This window comes from Artemia franciscana, chromosome 10 (assembly GCF_032884065.1).
Source record: "Artemia franciscana chromosome 10, ASM3288406v1, whole genome shotgun sequence".
NCBI lineage: Eukaryota > Metazoa > Arthropoda > Branchiopoda > Anostraca > Artemiidae > Artemia > Artemia franciscana.
The window spans coordinates 11,087,253-11,104,597 of NC_088872.1; the positions used below are offsets into that span (position 1 = coordinate 11,087,253).

The 17,345-nt window shown below is 39.8% G+C and overlaps 1 protein-coding gene across 4 annotated transcripts in view; it reads right to left on the reverse strand.

The window, feature by feature from the left end:
- LOC136031777 (17-beta-hydroxysteroid dehydrogenase 13-like) overlaps positions 1–16,986 on the reverse strand; it is a 76,083-nt gene extending 59,097 nt beyond the window's left edge. Inside the window, exon 1 of one of the 4 annotated variants that reach the window (XM_065711546.1) lies at positions 16,931–16,986. The gene's annotated coding sequence lies outside the window, so the exon portion shown is untranslated. Of the gene's footprint in view, positions 1–16,379; positions 16,546–16,878; positions 16,907–16,930 lie in introns of those variants that run through there. The other 3 variants (XM_065711547.1, XM_065711549.1, XM_065711548.1) reach the window with 3 other exon arrangements.
- Between the last annotated feature and the right edge of the window lie 359 nt (positions 16,987–17,345).

Genomic DNA, 17,345 nt, shown 5'->3' on the forward strand with positions numbered 1-17,345 from the left:
GACAATGCACCCCCCCCCCTATTGACACATATAGCCCTAACAATATATTTGTTTGTTGTGCTTTATATTGTTTGATCCGTTGTAATACCGGTTACGCTACATATACTCGAGATACCCAGTTCAGTCTGAGTAGTCAGTGAATTGTCACATATGCGATCAGTAATCAGTAATCTAAAAACATATATATATATATATATATATATATATATATATATATATATATATATGTATACGTGTATTTAAAACCAGTGGCCATATACACAAAAAAAGAAAAAGAATATATATATATATATATATATATATATATATATATATATATATATATATATATATATATATATATATATATATACGTATAAATTGAACAAATCAAATAGTAGCACACAACACTTTGAAATTATGATTTCTGTGCCACTAAAACATTGTTTATAAAACCTTCAATCGTGATAATTAGCTCCCTAGAAGAGGTCTTCAAGATACCTGGAGTCGTGGTGCACCCCCCCCCCCCTTCCCCCAAAAAATATTTCTTAAGTTCTCCAAACTTTGGCGATTACTCATAAAATGTTCCAGGTTATCCTCATACTCCCCACAAAGGGAGCAGGCACACTTACTTCCTGGGCCATCTGCATTATACAAATCCCAGTGTCTCCTACGCAATGGCACACAATTTCCTCTCACCTGCAGCCAACATTTCATCACCCTCAAGTAAACTTCAAGTAAAGTAGGTTCCGTCTCAAGTAAAAAACCTCTCCATACACAACTTTAATCTGCTTATAAAAAAAACCCTTAGATTAACTGACTTCTCAACACCAGTAAACCAAACCTGGATTACCTGGTCCCTAACCCGTGAATCCAACAATTTAATGGAATCATTAGGTTTGCAATTTAATGGAATCACCCTGGCCTTCATTCCATACCCATGACAAATGAATGTCAAAACATCCGCAATCGTGGCTTTTTATCAACATGTCTTGACTATAAAAAATTAGAAAGACTATCTCAAACTAACTTTTCTCAGTTATTCTATTTGACCAAAAATAAAACATACCTTGAACCAAGCATTTAGCGACCTCAAAAAAGGAATCAACAAATCTTCGCCACGAAACTAAATTAAATATAACAACGTCTTCACAAGCCAAAGCTCAGAAGCGAAATGTCACAAAAAAAAGAGCCGTGATTAGGTATAGTGTTTTGGAAGAAATTAAAGCCACAAGCGCACTACAAAACAGGTCTTCTGAACGGCCAATGAATGGAAAGGAGCACCCACTAAATGGGGATTCGACCTTGGATCTGAGAGGAGGTATTTAAAGTTCTAAGCTTCCTGAAGCGAGAATTTGATAGCATCAGGCTGTAATTCTTTTTGTAATATTTTGGGGGGTAGAGGGCCAAGAAATTGGCCAACTGTTTTTTTTTTATCTCCAATCAGTTTGAAACTTACAGTCGCAAGTCCTTACGCAAAGAGGAACCTAATGTGCAAAAAATTCAGGGGCATGCCCTCCCCCAAGAATGCAAGAGACCCGAAAAAGGGCCAAATTTACGCCTGATTGGCTTGACAATTATATCTTTTAAGTCCTTGTCTGAGGGAACCCCGATGCAAAAAAAAGAAAAAAATATTGGTTCCCTTAAGAACAGACCCAACGACAAGCCACGAAAAGGCCAAAATTTTCCCCCAGGAACTTCGGGTGGTCATACAACTTCATGTGAAGGTGATCATAAAACTTGGTAGGGGGTTCATTCCATTTAAAATTGGAGGTTCTAGTTACCATTTTAAGAGCCAAAACTAATTTGCAGGCAACCGGCCTCCCCTAGTGCCTTTTCTGCTACTTAGTCCAGCCCCCCTACCATGAGTCCCAAGATGCTGGATCTAAATTTTAAGACAGTCAATTTGTTCAGAGGCGTTGAAAGACCTAATAAGTATAGCTCGTAGGTCAACAAACACCTCAGCTCCAGGGGCAATGGCCCCAATTCTTTAAGTTAGCCACTGTTCACAGATAGTTTTCAGAGGCAACGCTATAGCGTTGCCTACAGTAAAGGCCATAAGGCTCCAATGTCTTATTATTTATTATTATCTTCTCAGAGGCAATTCACATGGAAGGGGTGGTCGTGTAATCTTTGGAGGGGGCTCATTCAATTGGAAATCGGGAGTTCCAGTGCCCTTTTAAAGAGTCAAAAGGGATCAGAGAATTACAAGCACCCCACCCACACCTTCTTTTTTCCCAAATGTATCTGATCAAGATCTTTAGATAGCCATTTTGCTAAAAAAAAAAATAGTATAACGATCACATAACAAAAACTCCAGGATCAACATCCCCCAGAGCCCTGGGGCAGGTGTTGTAGGTTATATCCCGGGGCATATAAGGTTTTTACGGAAGGGGTTGTCGAATAAGCTTTGGAGGAGGCTCATTTGATTAGAAATTGAGAGTTCTAGTTTCCTTTCAAAGAGTCAAAAGAGATCGGAGGACAACTAGCTCCGCCCCGCATCCTCCTTTCTCCAAATGCATCTGATCAAAAATTTGAGATAACCATTTTGTTCAAAACAGTCCAAAATCATATAACGATGCCTACCAGGGATCCAGGGACCCCTCCAAAGCCCTCTTTTTCCCAAATGCATCCGATCAAAATTTTTAGACAGCCATTTTGTTCAAAATTGTCCAAAGATCCTAAATCAATGCCTCCAGAGCTGACATAATCCCCTTGAGCTGGGGGTAAGGGTTGTAAGTTGCAACGTTATGGAAGAGTGGTCGTAGAAGCTTTAGAGGAGGCTCATTTGATTGGAAATTGGAAATGCTAGTTTGCTTTTTAAGAGTCAAAGTAGTTGGAGGGCAACTAGTCCCTCACACCCTCTTTTCCCCAAATACACCAGATCGAAATTCTGAGATAGTCACTTTGTTCGAAATATTCCAAAGATCATATAACAATGCTTCCAGGGTTAGCATAACTTCCCAGAGCATGGGGGCAAAGGTTGTAAGTTAGACCCCTGTGCACATATGGCTTTTATGGAAGGTATGGTTGTATAAACTTTGGATGAGGCTCATTTGATTTGAAATTGAAAGTTCTAGTTTCCTTTTAGGAGTCAAAAGTGATTTAATTCACTTTGAGGGCAACCAACTTTCCCTCCCCTTTTTCCCCCAAATATATCCGATCATTTCAGCTATAATGAAAACTATATATGTTTTGAACAGCCTTGGAAAGAACTATTAAAATGTCTGAATATTCGATAAATAATTATATTAATTGCTGAAAGCTCATCCGTTCAAAATTTTATTTCACTATAATTTTTATTCTTATTTACAGTGAAGTAATAAAAAAAATAATATATTTATGATATAATTCATTTTCAGTAAAGCACCAATGACATAGTAGGCTTTAGACTTTTACAGTTAGGGAAGGGGACCATAGCCAAACTCATGTTTGTAATGGTTTGTGTTTGTTTTACGCTTGATTTGCAGATTCAATTTAAGCTTTACTCATCTTAAGCTATATTTATTCATTTACATTATATAATGACAATTACAAGCACACAAGCAAACAAGCCACAAGCAATAAATTCATTTTATTTTTATTTTATTAATTAATTAATATTCTATTAAATATTTTCATATATTAATGGCACCCTCTAGTTTATTAATGAAATTTCAAAAATTACAAAATGATAAAAACCGTTAGATTATTTTAGGCCACCAGGCTTCTGTTTTTTTGGTCACTTAAAAAGGGCACTAGAACTTTCCATTTCCGTTAGAATGAGCCCTCTTGCGACATTCTAGGACCACTTGGTCGATACGATGACCCCTGGGGAAAAGAAAAAAAAACAAAAACAAATAAACACGCACCCGTGATTTGTCTTCTGGCAAAAGATACGAAATTCCACATTTTTATGGCACTTGGTATTAACCAAGTGACATATAGCAGTCGCCAATTCTGTCGGTCTGTCTGTCGGTCTGTCTGTCCCGGTTTTGCTACTTTAGGCACTTCCAGGTAAGCTAGGACGATGAAATTTGGCAAGCGTATCAGGGACCGCACCAGATTCAATTAGAAATAGTCGTTTTCCCGATTTGACCATCTGGGGGGGAGTGGGGGCCCGGTTAATTCGCAAAAAATAGAAAAAATGAAGTATTTTTAACTTATCAGCGGGTATTTGGATCTTAATGAAATTTCATGTTTGGAATGATATTGTGTCTTAGAGCTCTTATTTTAAATCCCGACCGGATCTGATGACATTGGGGGGAGTCGGAGGGGGAAAACCTAAAGTCCCGGTTTTGCTACTTTAGGCACTTCCAGGTAAGCTAGGACGATGAAATTTGGCAAGCGTATCAGGGACCGGACCAGATTAAATTAGAAATAGTCGTTTTCCCGATTTGACCATCTGGGGGGGGGAGTAGGGGCCGGTTAATTCGGAAAAATAGAAAAAATGAAGTATTTTTAACTTATGAGCGGGTGATTGGATCTTAATGAAATTTGATGTTTGGAATGATATTGTGTCTCAGAGCTCTTATTTTAAATCCCGACTGGGTCTGATGACATTGGGGGGAGTTGGAGGGGGGAAACCTAAAATCTTGGAAAACACTTAGAGTAGAGGGATCGGGATGAAACTTGATGGGAAAAATAAGCGCAAGTCCTAGATACATGATTGACATAATCGGAACTTATTTGTTCTCTTTGGGGTAGTTGGGGGGGGGAGTAAGTCTTAAAAATTAGAAAAATGAGGTATTTTCAACTTGCGAACGGGTGATCGGATCTCAATGAAATTTGATGTTTAGAAGAATATCGTGTCTTAGAGCTCTTATTTTAAATCCCGACCAGATCTTGTGATTGGGGCGGGGAGTTGGGAGGGGGAACCTAAAACTTGGAAAACACTTAGAGTGGAGGGATCGGGATGAAACATGGTGGGAAAAATAAACACAAGTCCTAGATAGATGATTGACATAAACGGAACGGATCCGCTCTCTTTTGGGTAGTTGGGGGGGGGGGGGGTAATTCTGAAAAATTAGAAAAAATGAGGTATTTTTAACTTACGAACGGGTGATTGGATCTCCATGAAATTTGATTTTTAGAAGGTTATCGTGGCTCAAAGCTCTTATTTTAAATCCTGACCGGATCTGGTGACATTGGGGGAAGTTTGGGGTGGGGAGACCTAAAATGATGGGAAACGCTTAGATTGGAGGGATTGGGATGAAACTTGGTTGGAAAAATAAGCAAAAGTCTTGCATACGTAATTTACATAATTGGAACGGATCCGCTCAATTGCGGGGGGGGGGGGGGGGTAATTCTGAAAAATAAGAAAAATAACGTATTTTTAACTTACGAAGGAGTGATCGGATCTTCATGAAACTTCATATTTAGAAGGACCTCGTAACTCTGATATCTTATTTTAAATCTCAACCGGATCAAACGTAATTGGGGGGGGGGCAGTTGGGGGGACCGGAAATCTTAGAAAATACTTAAAGCGGTGAGATCAGGATGAAACTGGATGGGAAGAATAGAAACCTGTCTAAGATACGTGACTGACATAACTGGACCGGATCTGCTCTCTTTGGTGGAATTGGGAGGGGGGAGGTAATTTTGAAAATTGAGGTATTTGTAACTTACGAAAGGGTGACCAGATCTTAATGAAATTTGATATTTAGAAGGATCTTGTGCTATAAAGTTTAACTTTAGGTTCTGACCTTCTCACAAGTGCCAAATGAGCTCTTGGCTCTTGGCTCTTCCGACCTCGTACCATATGAGCTCTCGGCTCTTCCGACCTCGTCCAAATGAGCTCTTGGCTCTTCCGACCTCGTACCATATGAGCTCTCGGCTCTTCCGACCTCGTCACAAGTGCCATATGAGCTCTTAGCTCTTGTTGTAGATAGGAGCTTGAAAATTTTACTACACTGTTCTCTGATACGCCAAATGCGATGGTGTGATTTTCGTTAAGATTCTGTGACTTTTAGGTGGTGGTTCCCCCTATTTTCTAAAATAAGGCAAATTTTCTCAGGCTCGTAACTTTTGATGACAAAGACTAAATTTGATGAAATTTGTATATTTAAAATCAGCATGAAAATCTGATTCTTTTGATGTATATTAATAAAATAAGTAATTAATATTTCTATTTAATATTAATAAACTTCTCTAACTTCTCAACTATCAAAATTCCGTTTTTTAGAGTTTCGTTTACTGTTGAGCCGGGTCGCTCCTTACTACAGTTCGTTACCACGAACTGTTTGATAATGGTCAAAGTTTGTGACTTGCAGCCCTGATCCCGGGGACTGTGGGAGAGTAGGTCATCCCCAAAGACATAGTTATTAGGTTTTTTCGATTATGCTGAACAAAATGGCTATCTCAAAATTTGGATCCGGTGACTTTGGGGAAAAAATTAGGGTGGGAGGGGGCCTAGGTGCCCTCTAAGCTTTTTAGTCACTTAAAAAGGGCACTAGAACTTTTAATTTCCGTTAGAATGAGCCCTTTAGCAACATTTTAGGACCACTGGGTCGATACGATCACCCCTGAAAAAAACACGCATCCATGATGTCTTCTGCCAAAAAATACAAAATTCCAAATTTTTGTAGATAGGAGGTTAAAACTTTTACAGTAGGGTTCTCTGATGCGCTGAATCTGATGGTGTGATTTTTGTTAAGATTCTATGACTTTCAGGGGGTATTTTTCCCGAATTTCTAAAATAAGGCAAATTTTCTCAGGCTCGTAACTTGACGGGTAAGACTAATGTTGATGAAACTTATATATTTAAAATCAGCATTAAAATGTGATCCTTTTGATGTAACTATTGGTACCAAAATTCCGTTTTTTGGAGTTTTGGTTACTATTGAGCCAGGTCACTCCTTACTACAGTTCATTACCACTAACTGTTTGATTTCTCGTCATTTTGAGTTTAAATCACTATAGGAATTTATTTCTGCTGATCTTAAGTTGAACACGGCCTTTACTTTTCTTAGAAAAAAGAAAAAAAGTATGACTTGAAGGAGAGGGTAGAGGTAGATCAAGAGAGAATGTATGCATCCAGATCATCAAAATACAATATCTTCAATATCTCAGGAGTGGCATGGGGGATGGAGTTGACACTTTAAAGGTAGTGTAGGAGAAGGAAGGTGAGAGGGACAAAGAGACTTCAACTTTAATGCTGGGACAGGGACTGAATTTGTTTTGTCTCCCACATTAACCTAAACGTTTTTGTACTGTAAGCTGCCATAAGACTTAGAATCTATTCATAGTTAAGTAGCAATGTAAATCAAAAGACAATATGTTTGTCAGGTTATCTAAATAGCAAATCTTGGGAATGGGTTGGTAGATCAAGTACAAAATTTCAGGCTTTTTTTTGGGGGGGGGTGTCGTTTAAACCTTTGATGAAAAACAAAAACATAAAAATAATTAAGGAAACAAATAGATCCAGGGGAATTTTCGACCAGTTGAAAACACTGGCGAGTGGTTGAAAAGACTAAAAAGAAAAAGGTTTTTTTAATAGCTAAAAATCACGCCAGTTTTTTATTATTATTTTTACATTTTTGCATCATATGTTATGTATAGCTTATGTGTTCTTAGAATCTATCGTGGCATTTAAACTTCAAATTTAACTTGGGGAAGAGGGTAGAAAAAGGCTAAACATATATTGTCTGAAATCTGCCTAATAGTTTAGGCACTTTAAGCCCCTGTTGGACTAGAATCTATTCATGGCAAGGTAGCCATGAAAGTCAAATGACATTTTATTTTACCAGGTTTATAAAAATAAGGTAACTGCAGCGTTTCAAGGACAGCTAGGAAGATTAAGTTGAAACTTCCAGGAAGTGATGCAGGGTCAAAACTTTTGATTTGGGGAAGGGGACAGAGAAACATCTAAAAGCACTTGCCATATCAATGCTATCAAAAACCACATTTTCTGATTCTTGTGTGGAGGGGAGGCTACAATTTTTGTATCTGACCTATCTTAATGTCCTATCTCATTTAAGACCTATCTCATTTAAGAGAGGAGCTGCAGAAGAATATTACTATGCTCTTACTGCTCAAAGTTAGATCTGATGTGCTAGAGGAGGCTAAAGAGTTCAAGTACCTTGGTAGTCTCATTAAATATGATGGAAGCCTTGAGCAGAAAATTACCACATGCACATAAAGCAAGTTCAATAAACTAAAAAGTATGCAGGGGAATGCAGCAAACTCCCTGAAGTTCAAGCTCCAGCTCTTCAACAGTAATACCCTCTTGATACTAATGTACAGACACCAATCTTGGGAGGTGACTAAGCAGCTGGAAAAGCAAATCCAGGGCTTGAGAACATCTGTCTTCAGCACATCCTCAGTATCCAGTGGAGTGATATGATCACTAATGCCTTATTATGTGAAAAGACAAAGCAGCTGCTTATGATCAATGGAAATACAACTAACCAATGGTGTTATTGGGGCTACCTGGTGCAGATAGGCATGTGCCACCAACTATTGGCTTTCTCTCAGCATCAGAAGATGCAGGTGACAGAAGGCAACAGAAGATACAGGTGACAGAAGGCAACACTAGGCTGCTGCCTTGAGAAGGATGCTGTGCTGTTGAGATCATTGTTCAAAGAACTTTGGTCAAAAGCACAAGAGAGGTCATCATAGAAAGGCACCATTGTTGCCTTATGTGCCAGTTGGCATGAGAAAACCTAAGTAAGTAAGATCTTAATGTTGTTGCACTAGAAGCCCCCACGGAAATTTTAAAAAAATTAAAAGCCTTAGCGTTGTCCCCTCCGCAATCCCTCGCTCTTTACGCTAACGCTTTTAATTGTTTTAAAAAGTAGAATTGTGGCAAAGAGTCAAACTTTAGCGTAAAGAGCGAGGGATTGCGGAGGGGACAACCCATTTCATATACGGAGTAATTTCTGTTCGTTTTAAGTTGTAATGTCGCTCCTTACTTTCAGTTAAAAAAAACTAGTTTTTTTTATTTAATTTGTATTACAAATCCGAGATTTGTATTACAGGTAAGAGAATCATTATTCTGGCAGTTTTGCCTAAAAAATTTTCAGACTATTAGCTCAAGTGGAAAATTGTTTTTCATAGTGAAGTACTTATGTAAATCAAAAGACAGTATAATCACCCAGACTGTCAAAATAATGTGTCTTTAATATTTTGGCAGGAACTATGGTGATAAGAGTTAAAACTTTCATAATGTTTTGTATTCCAAAAATGATCTAAGATTTTATCTTATAAAAAAGAAATTATAATCACAGTAATTGTGAAGAAGTAACAAGAACTTACAACTACTATAATTGTGAATTATAATCACAGTCTCTACTAAAATATGCAAGCATACAAATGATGAAATCTTCAATGCTCTATGTATAAATCACTGAGAAATATAAAGTGAACCATTATAGTTTAAATATTATTTTATTTTAGTCAAAATGAATACTATGGTTGTACCAATAGAAAAAATGCCATGGTTATAAAAAACTTTGTATTCTGTCTGATCTATTACAGGTAAGAGAATCACTATTCTGGCAATTTTGCCTAAAAAATATATTTGTTTTTTTTACAAGAAAATACTTGTTGATAATTGTGTTTACAATATTGTAGGAAGAAATACTTATTACTCTAGTTGGTGAGGGACAGGACAGGTCAAGGAATCAATTTACATAATTAGTAGCAATTTAGTGAGGTAAAAATGAAATTCAGCATAGGCTTTGTAGTATTTTTATATTACGTTGTATGGAAGTTTCATGTTATGTTTTTTTGTAGGTAGCCTGGGTCAATAAACCTATTCAATAGACGACATTACATGGTGTCAGAAGTGGGATCTGAATAACAATGGACGTCCTTCAGCCATCAATAAACTAGGAGGTCAACTCCCTTTCAGAGGAATGGGACCGCTTCGAAGAACACGCTAAGCTGATGTTTGCAGGGCCACTTTCAGGCAAAACAGAAAAAGTACAGTGTGCCTACCTACTCATCTGGGCTGGAGCAAAAGGTCGGGAAATATTCAACACCTTCAACGTCGCGCCTGAAGAGCTGCATGAAATTGAACCTTACCTTGCTAAATTCAAAGCATATGCTTCACCTCAGAAGAACACAGTTTTTGCACGATACCTGTTCCAGAAGCGAGACCAAAACGACACAGATACTGTGGAAAAATACATCACAGATCTAAAGACATTAGTGAAACCATGCTCCTACGCAGACCCAGATGAAATGGTTCGGGACCGAATTGTATGTGGAATCCAAAAACAAAACGTGCGTGAAAAGCTCTTGGCTGAAGGTGATGAACTCACACTGGATAAAGCAACCTTTATGTGCAGAAGCCACGAAGCGACCCAGGCTCAACTCAAGACATTCAACGGAACGAGGCCAGCCCTCATCAAACAAGAGATCGACGCTATATTCCGCTACCAAAACCAGAACAGTGGTAGAAACAAACAAACAGAAGCAAGCGGCTCCAAGAGTAAAGCATGCTACTTCTGTGGCAGAACATACTCCCCCTCACACATCTGTCCTGCAAAGGGGAAAACCTGCTCCATATGCAAAAAGACCAACCACTTTGCCAGGGTCTGTCGAAGTAAGACAGTCAGTGCAGTTGATGAAGACGCCGCAGATACAAACACCGGCGACGAAACTGTTTTCCTTTACTCCATTGAGCAAAGTAAGAACAAAGACGAAGCAGTTATTCCACTGACTATCAACAACCAGTTCCCTGTACAATTTAAGATTGACACAGGAGCCCAGGTGAACATCATCCCAAAGAAGTATTTTGACCTCATCACGCCAAAGCCCACCATGAAACCCACCAATAAGCACCTCACAAGCTATTGTGGAGCACGGATCCCAGTAACAGGAGTCTGTGAACTATCCTGTAGGTACAAAGACAACGTGAGCAGCACGCAGCAGTTCTACATAGTCGAGACCTCATCCTCCCCAGTCATTGGCTACCGTTCTAGCCTCCACCTGGACCTGATCAAGCTAGTCCTAAACATAGACGTAGCAACCTCCCAAGTACCGCACCTAAAGGAAAAGTACAAAGAAGTATTCAGAGGAATTGGAAAGCTGGATGGAGAATGCAACATACACCTAAAGCATAACGCTACGCCAACCGTCTACCCAGCCCGACGAGTCCCCGCCGCTATGCACGATAAGCTCAAGACAGAGCTCAGTCGCCTAGAAAGCGTAGGTATCATAGAAAAAGTAGTGACCCTGACCGAATGGGTTAACTCAATGGTAATGGTAGAAAAGAAGGACGGCTCCATAAGACTGTGCATAGATCCAGTTGATCTAAATAAGTCCATCAAGCGACCGCACTACCCGATTCCCACTCTGGACGATGTCACCTCGAAGCTACACGGAGCCAAAGTATTCACCAAACTTGATGCCCAATCCGGTTACTGGTCCATTTTGCTGTCTGACAACTCTTCTTATCTCATGACATTCAGCACGATCTATGGGAGATACCGTTTCAAGCGAATGCCCTTCGGAATCATCTCAGCCCAAGATGAATTTCAGCGGCGAATGGAAGACGCTTTCGAAGGCCTAGAAGGATTCGAAATCATCATTGACGACATGATCGTGTATGGCGACACCCAAGAAGAACACGACAAACGCCTAGCAGCAATATTGGAACGCGCCCTTGTCAAGGGCATCCGATTCAACGAAGAGAAGTGCGAGTTCTCAGTATCCAGAGTAAAGTACTTCGGACACGTCATAAGCTCCGAAGGAATGCAGCCAGACTCTGATAAGATCCGTGCCATAAACAACATGCCAAGCCCATCATGCCGAGAAGAACTCCAAACACTTCTTGGGATGATCAATTACTTAGCCAAGTACATACCAAGTCTCTCAACAAAGAACAAAAACTCCGTGACCTGACTAAAGCAGACCCGTTCATCTGGGAAGAGGAACACACACAGATCCTAGAAGACTTGATGAGCTCCATAGTATACAACACCCCGTTCTTCAACCACAAGAGTAACAATGTGGAACTCATAGTTGACGCCTCTAGCCACGGACTAGGTGCAGACCTGGTCTCGGAGGGGAAAGTCACAGCATACACATCGAGATGGCTCAGCAAAACAGAGCAGATATATTCCCAGCTAGAAAAAGAGCTGTACGCCATCGTATTTGGCTGCAAACATTTCCACCATTATCTCTATGGCTGGCGTGTCGAAGTTACTACTGACCACCGCCCACTCGAAACGGTGGTGGCAAACCCTATCCACAAGGCCCCACCCCGAGTACAGAGATTAATGCTCCAGCTCCAGCCTTATGACCTTAGCCTGAAGTTCCGACCGGGCTCAGAAATTCCTGTAGCCAATGCTCTATCCCGCCTACACCTGGGCGATGCGGATCCAACACTGGAAGAAAGTCTAGATGTCTACGTACACCAAGTTGTACAAAACCTGGGGGAAACAACAAAGGATTCATAACTGAGTACCCTGATCAAAACGGTTCAAGTGGGGTGGCCGAGTGCAAGAAAAGACTGCCCAACCAACATCCTAGCATACTGGAACTTGCAGCATGAACTCTCCTTCGAAAAAGGCATCCTACTCAAAGGAGAAAGGCTGATCATCCCCAAGAATATGCAGGCAGCTACACTGCAGCAGTTACACGCAGCCCATCTCGGAATCAAAAAAACGAAACAACGAGCCAGAATGCTGGTATATTGGCCAGGACTCAACACAGACGTCGAGCGGTACATAACGAAGTGCCAAACATGCGCCAACAACATGCCAAGCAATTCAAAGGAACCAATGATTAACCACAACATCGAGATGCTGCCGTGGCAAAAGGTTGCGACCAATCTCTTTGAATGGAAAAGCGCCAGTTTCTTGGTAACCGTTGACTACCACAGCCGTTTTTTCGAAATCGACAAGCTTCCGACGACCTCATCCAGTGCAGTCATCACGAAACTCAAGGCCCATTTCGCCCGACATGGCATACCGTCTCAGCCAATGTCAGACAACAGACCTCAGTTCACATCGAGAGAATTCACCGATTTTGCCAAGACATGGGGAATCTCACTAATTACGTCCAGCCCAGGATACCCAAAATCCAACGGACTGATCAAGAAGGTGGTACAAATCTCAAAAAACATCATGACAAAAGCGACAGAAAACAGAGAAGACCCCTTCCTGGGTATACTAGAGTATAGGAATACACCAGTCGACGGGTTCGCGTCACCAGCCCAGCTCCTAATGTCGGGTCAGCTAAGATCCATCCTGCTGTGCACCTCACAACACCTCAAGAAGAAAGTCATTCCGACCACACAGTTCACCCGATGAAGAACTGAAATGCGAAAACGCCAAAAGCTGTATCATGACAAATCAGCTAGATCACTGAAACAACTCACCCCTGGAGACAAGGTTTACATACAGAAGACACACGACAGACCATGGAGTCAGGCTGTTGTGCTATCCCATGCAGGACAGCCACGATCCTACCAGGTGCGTACCAACAAAGGTTCTGTGCTAAGGAGAAACCGTAAACATCTCACAGCCCGTCCACATCAAAGCCAGCAAGGTTTGAGCCGAGTCAGTGAGACAAGCAATGAAGCAGCACCACCAACAACAGAAACGGCTATTGAGTCACCACCCTCAGCTTCACAGCCAGACCTGTTCATGTCCCCATTGCCCCTGCGGGACGGTCAGCAGGCCAGCCGGAGCCCCAACCAGACGGCCACCGTATCTCAGCCCCAGGGTACCAGCAAAACACCATTGCAGCTACGCACGCGCTATGGTCGAACAGTAAGAAGACCCCTGAAGCTAAACCTGTAAAAGGAGTAAAGTGAAAAGAATTATGAAAAGCTGCAGCCTTAACGCGGCCAAAGACTCAGTGTGGTGGACCGAGCCAAGACTTTAGTGGACCACCCTTGAAGTTAAAGTGTTTTGGAAGTTTAGTATGTTGTTTTTATTATGAGAAGAAAGATGTAGTATTTTTATATTACATAAAAGTATGAAAAGCTGCAGCCTTAACGCGGCCAAAGACTTGTTTTTACTATGAGAAGGAAGATGTAGTATTTTTATATTACATTGTATGGAAGTTTCATGTTATGTTTTTTTGTAGGTAGCCTGGGTCAATAAACCTATTCAATAGACAACATTACAGGCTTTACCTTTTCTTTAGCATTGCTATACCTTTCTTATTGGAATATACACCCTTAACAATATTTTTCTAATTACAACAGCAGACTTTATAAACTTGTTTGTTTGTTTATTGTTGTTTTTTTTTGGGGGGGGGACTTTTGCAAACTATTAGCTTTACCAAGATGGCACGATGCCTAGCAGGGATGCATACTCTCTCTCCTACTGTTCATCCTTGCTGTTGACTACATCCTTAGTAAATGTTAGGGCTATGGGATTGATATTGGTGAGCCAGCCAGACTTGGAGATCTTGGTTTTGCTGATGACATAAGCCTTCTTGATACTTTCAAACTGAGACTGCAGACCTTTATAAATAGTGTTAAAGATATAGCAGAACAATTTGAACTAAAAACCAACATAAATAAAACAAAAAGCATAGCCACCAGTGGATCTCTTCTTGATATTAAGTGTGGAGATGATTGAATAGAGTAGATGGTTCAGTTTAGATACCTGGGCAGTACAGTCAAAGCACTGGCTCAAATGCAAGAGAAGTCCAACTTAGGCAGGGGCAAGCACAAAGGGCATTTAACCATCTCAGACAAGTATGGAAATCTCAAAAATATTCTTTGAGGCTAAAGATACAATTGTTTCAAAGCAGTGTTCTGTCAGTGCTGCTCTATAGATCTGAGGCCTGGTACCTTAATCAGCAACAAGAGACAAAATACAATCATTCAAAAACACTTGCCTCAGAAGAATCCTAAATATAAACTGGTTCAGAGGATAAGAAATGACACCATCAGGCAACAGGTCCAGCTACATTTAATAACAGACATTATCTGTTAATGTAGGTGGTGTTATCTTGGGCATATCATCAGAATGGGTAAAACACCATGGCACATTCACATAGAAGAGACTTGTCAAATATGCATGTGTCTCTACAGCCTGAATGGGAAGACATACTAGCTGCAGCAGACCTCTCAGATGACTGGAGACTTTTTGCAGATGCCTCTAGAGGCACAGGAGGAACTAAGGTACCAACATTGCCATGCTAAAAAAAATTGATTCTTACAGGTTTTTAAAAATTTGATCTAAATAATATTTATCTCTAGAGCATTATTTCAGTTTTTCCCCAGAAAATGAACATCATTTTTAACAGTTTTTTATAACTACTAAGTAAGAATATCATCATTTTTTATACAGCCTAGTGCTATGTGAGACCATTAGGGGGTAGGGGGTGGGGTATGGCACTTTCAATGAATTACTAAATGCAAGTAAAACCATAAAAATGGACATAAATTCAACAAAATGTCTCTTTTTGTTTTAACATGTCTCCTTCTGGAGAGTTACTATTCTAGACCTTTACTGTCAACTAGTTAGCTAGGCTAATTCTATAATGTATATAAAATTCTACTGATTGCTGACAAGCCTAGCTGGCTATTTCAACCTTCAGTAGCCTATATAGCTAAATAAATGAGACCTTTAAAGCTAACTAAATAGCTAATGCTACAGTGCATATAGAATTATACTGATAAGTAACAAGCTGGCTGATTCAAGCTCAAGTGTGTATATAACTTAGATCTAGTAGCTACTGGATTGGCAAATCTATACATTTTATAAATACACTGTTATTCATAATAGCCTAGCCACCTAGTTGGCAAAAAAGCTTTTTTACATATATAATGTTTGGCTATGAATTTTTTCCCTGTATATAAACTTTGCCATTTTATTTGAGCTGTGAGGAGGATATCTCAATACAAACAAGCAGCACATTATACTACTAGCCTACAACTTCTAACAATTCACTAGAACAATAAGCCACAAGGATATTATTGTTCTAATGTTTCAATTTAGTTTTGCATATTTTCTAACCCTAAGACTGGATTCTCCAGTTCAACACAGGCAAATGCTCTATATTATACTTTGGACCTAATAGCCCAATGGCTAACTAAACAATCTATGACCCAACCACAAAAGTAAGAGAGCAATTAGAGAGCAGAGCAGAAGAAGGGGATCTTGGTGTCATCATTGATGATAAGTTTAAATTTCATAGCCATGTTCAGCATGTTGTTTCCTGTGCAAGCTCTGGTCTTGGATTACTAAAACAGACTATTAATAGCAGACAGGGATCTGTATTTATGAAACTATATCAAGCTCTTGTCAGACCCTATCTTGATTTGGCATGTGTCTTGCTGGTCCTTCTTATCAACAAGATGTGTTGCTCATCAAAATGTACAGAGACAAGCAACAAAATATGTAAGAAGCCTTAAATCAACCTCATATGAGGACTGCCTTAGGTAGGCCTACCTCAAACTTCCCACTTTAGTTTACAGATGCTTGCACAGCAATATGATGCTGACTTACCAGCTGCAGAATGAAATATCAGCAATTTTGGGTAGCAATCTCAGTTCCAGCCAGCATAACACAAGACAACACTCCAAGAAGCCACCAAAGTCCAGCTCCCAATCAAGAACTTGCCAATCATTCTTTTCAAGAAGAGTCATAAACCACTGACATCACCTGAAAGATTCAACTGTCAGTGCTCCCTCTATCCAGTCCTTCAAAAACCAGCTTGACAAGGAGTAGGAGAAGAAGCAGTGGATATTTGACTGGCAGTCATCAACCCAAGAGCACTACAGGCCTGGAAAACCTTAAAGCTCTCAGATAGATTAAGGTGATGTCTAATATCTTCAGATGGGTGGGGTCCATTGTCACATGATATTTGAAAAGAGCAAGATAGGCCTATAGCCTATATAATCTAGGTCTAATAGCTACTTTTACCAATATACTTCCTTCTGTGGAACTGCTAATTCCCCCTCTCCCCCCCCCGTTACAAAAAATTAATAAGATGACAAATTTCAACAATATCATAGATTTATAGTAGCCTAATCTGTAAAGGAGACAGAAACACTCACGCACTAATTGCAAAGCATTCGAGAATTTTCAAAAGTTTGCGTCAAATACGTCGATCTGCGAAATAAAAAGCGAATTATTCTAGTCAATTTGATGAAAGTCTTAGTTTGCCGAAAGCTGAAATTTAAGCTTATTAACGGTAAATAAAACAAAAAGATTTAGGTTCTTTTCTTGCTCTTTGAATAATTTGTTCCATAGGTTGAAATGTTTCCCTGGTGTCTCACATATACGATGATTCACATGCAAACACGACTATTCGGCCAGATATGCAAATACCCAGTTGTGTGCGAATGTTTGTTAAAATCTATCTGTTTTTTTCAAAATTCCGTATAAGTTCATGAATCTCAACTTCTCCGATAATTTTGATCAATAAATCGTATCAAATCAACAGGCTGAACAAAATTAAAACGAATATTA